The sequence below is a fragment of the Octopus bimaculoides genome, chromosome 7, assembly GCF_001194135.2.
Source record: "Octopus bimaculoides isolate UCB-OBI-ISO-001 chromosome 7, ASM119413v2, whole genome shotgun sequence".
Taxonomy (NCBI): domain Eukaryota; kingdom Metazoa; phylum Mollusca; class Cephalopoda; order Octopoda; family Octopodidae; genus Octopus; species Octopus bimaculoides.
The window spans coordinates 40,718,288-40,721,915 of record NC_068987.1 but is presented as its reverse complement, the minus strand read 5'-3'; positions in this window follow the sequence as shown (position 1 = coordinate 40,721,915).

Below are 3,628 nucleotides of genomic sequence, written 5' to 3'. Positions count from 1 at the left end.
CATCAAACTTTGTAGCAACATTATAGGAGAGTAAGTAATGCCACCAATCAAGTTTAGATCTAAATAACTTTTTTATTTTAAAAGCAAAATATATTTATCTTAACTTCAATGATAGAAGAAAATGTGAAAAACTGCATAGTTTTGGTCCCATGCAACAAACATTTGTAAATATAAGTAAGGCAGAAAGTTGGATTTAAGTATGATTAACTTTTGTATTTTAAAAACAAACTATATTTTAATTAAGCTTAAATGACAGAGCTCAATCTGAGGAATTTCTTAGTATCAATCTCATGCAATGAAGTTTTAAAAGAAAAAAGTTATGAGTGTTTGCTTCTCAAATTTGAGGGTGATAATATAGTTCTATACTTTTTTATGAATATAGTTCTAGTGGTCTTTTAAAATATGTCACCGGCCTCGTTGAGGTAAGGAAAAAATTATCAATGACACTGCTAATTGACACATTTGACAGATTATTAATTAGCATAATAGCATAGCCTGGAAAAAATATGGATTACATGGAAAAATGCAAGCAAGAGAAATAATATTCTTAAGATTGTAAATCTGGAAAAGTACAGGACACTGGGTCTACCTCTTCCAAAGGTTCCTTCCAATGTTAGGCTGTGATACTTCTTCACACAACTATCCTCATCCATACTCAACACATGACCATACCAGTGCAGTCATCTCTCTTGCACACTACATCTGATGCTTCTTATGTCCGACTTTTCTCTCTGAGCGCTTACACTGTAGTGTATGCACACTGACATTACACATCCAGCAGAGCATACTGGCTTCATTTCTTTTGAGCGTATGCATGTCCTCAGCAGTCACAGCCCATGTTTCACTGTCGTGCAGCATGGCTGTTCACACACATATTTCATACAGTCTACCTTCCACTCTGAGCGAGAGGCCCTTTATTACCAGCAGAGGTAAGGGCTCCCTGAACTTTGCCCAAGCTATTCTTATTCTAGCAGCTATGCTCTCAGAGCATCCACCCCAGCTACTGACTTGGTTACCTAGGTAACAGAAGCTATCAACTACTTCTAGTTTTTCCCCCTGGTATGTGATGGAATCTGTTTTCTGTACATCTTTGGTTATTATTGCCCCTGTGCATCTGCCACATACAAAAACTAACAAATAAAAGATACAGTAATCCATACAAATAAATTTGGATAGGAATATCCTTTATTTGCATGGATTACTGTACCCTTGAAACAGCCATCAGAGTATCACCACTAGATTCTTGAAACAAGAGTGCCACCATCTAATCATTGGAAACTTTACCTTCCATTTGGATGCATAAACATTTTATTCACTTTTTCGTGCGGATTTACACTTTTATTTTTTCACATTTTTTTAACAAAGCTCCTAATCTGTAAATAGGACGTTTTCAATTTTTAAGATGCTAATATATTTTTATACATCAGTATAGATTTTTCTACACACATATGTCTATTATATTTTTATATATTTATGTATCTGTAAATTTTTTATATTTTTTAATATTTTAATGAGTGATACATTAAATATATTTTAATAATTTGTATACACCATTCTTACAGCTGAGAATATGTTGTATTATTCTGAATTTTTCTTTTAAATATAATATATATATCTAACATCACAGTGCAGTCTATATATTAAACGAAAAAACTATATATATATATATCTATATACAAACACACACACACATATATATATATATATATATATATATATATGTATGTATGTATTTATATATATATTTATTCCTTTATTTATTTATGCGTTTCAGCCAAGTGGCTGCAGTCATGCTGGAGCACCACCGTGACTTTCCGTCTTTATGCTGTGCTCTCTTCACGTCCCTTGCATGGCTCTTCTCCTCCACCTGATATAGTCCAATCAAGAGTTTTGATGGCACATTTGGCGTATAAGAGAATTTGACATCGCTGCCCTCAACTGTGTCTCATTTCGAGCCATTGGTTCGTCTGGTATCATGGAGAGGAAAATGTCGAGTTTTGTTTTGAAGACCTCTATATCCATGTCTTGCATGTCTCTCAATTGTTTTGGCAGGGCATTAAAGAGCTGAGGTCCTCTGAAACCGAGGCTGTTGCAGTACCTTGTTCTTATGTGAGATGCAGTGGACGGTACCCTTGGTACCATGCAGTGGCGACCTGTGCGGGCATTCGTGTAGTACTTGATGCCAAAGTTTGGTACCAGTCCTTCCAGTATTTTCCATGTGTAAATTATTACATATCTCTCCCGCCTGCGCTCCAGGGAGTAGAAACCTAGTGCCTTCAGTCACTCCCTGTAGTTCATCTGCTGGACTGTGGTGATCTTTTTTGTATAATGACGCTGAATTGCCTCAAGTTCTGCTGTCCGCTTGACACTGTGTGGTGACCACAACTGAGAGCAATAGTCTACGCGGCTCAGAACAAATGTCTTCCATAGAGTCAACACGACTTTTTGATCCCTTGTTCGGAATGTCCTCAGTATCCACCCTGCCAGTTGTCTGCACTTTGCTGTCAACTTGACAATGTGCATGTGAAATGATGCATCACTACACATGTTGATGCCCAGGTCTCTCACTGTTTGTGGTTCTGGGATTGCAGTACCTCCAGGTCCTGTATATGCCAGTTGGGGGGCACTTGTGGCCTTGTAGCGCAGTATTTGAAATTTTTTGCATTGAACTGCATATTATTTTGCTCTGCCCACTTGTATATTGCATTTAGGTCATTCTGCAGGCTTATCAAAAAGATTCTTTATTGTCTGAGATAAAATAAAAAGAATAGAATGAAGTAAAAAGTAAAAACAAGGGAGAAGAAAAAACTATGTATATAACAGTCGAAGGTTTCCTTGAAATGACGTAGGGGTCTATACAAAATTCTTACAACGCTAAATAAATCATTTATAATTCAGTACCAATCCAATAGTGAGATTGCACAATGGTTACAAGGAGTCAAACATTATCAAAAAAATATATATATACTATCCATACAGTATATTACTTGCCGACATTTTAAAGTTGGACGCATGTCTACATGTATTTAAAAGTTCGCGTCTTTGGTTTAGCGCCTTCTTATCCTGGAATAAGATATTGAGTTTTTCCAATAAACAAAGATCACATTTCAATGGTCTTTTATGGGCACCATGTCTGTAAGGCGATGCTCTGCCTAAAATCCTCCATGTCACGTTGAAAGGCTGGGCTTCATTTTCCTTTAATTGCCAGACGTATTTTGCTAGGTTCGTCTTTGTCCTATTTTCAGGGTATCTAAAAGAATTTTTGTGCGAATACAGCCTGGTTTTGAAAGAATTTTCTGTAGTCCCTGTGTAAGTTCTATAATCATGCGAGCCTTCTATCTGGACTTTGGCCCTATATACGATACCCTTTTCTAGACATCTCCCTTCCAACGGACAGGAGGTTCAATCTTTGCAATTACAGCTCTTTGTAAGTGGGTCGGCATTATTGTTTTTGGCAATTATCTTATTGTTGTGCTGGCTGATCAAAGAGGCGAAGTTTTTGCAGCAAGAATAGCTAATCTTAAGCGTTCTTCTATTAAATATTCTGTAAAACTTATGATCAGGTTGAAAGTGCCTAGTTACCAATTTTAAGAATTCCTTACCTATATTAGTTCTATATATGTATTTA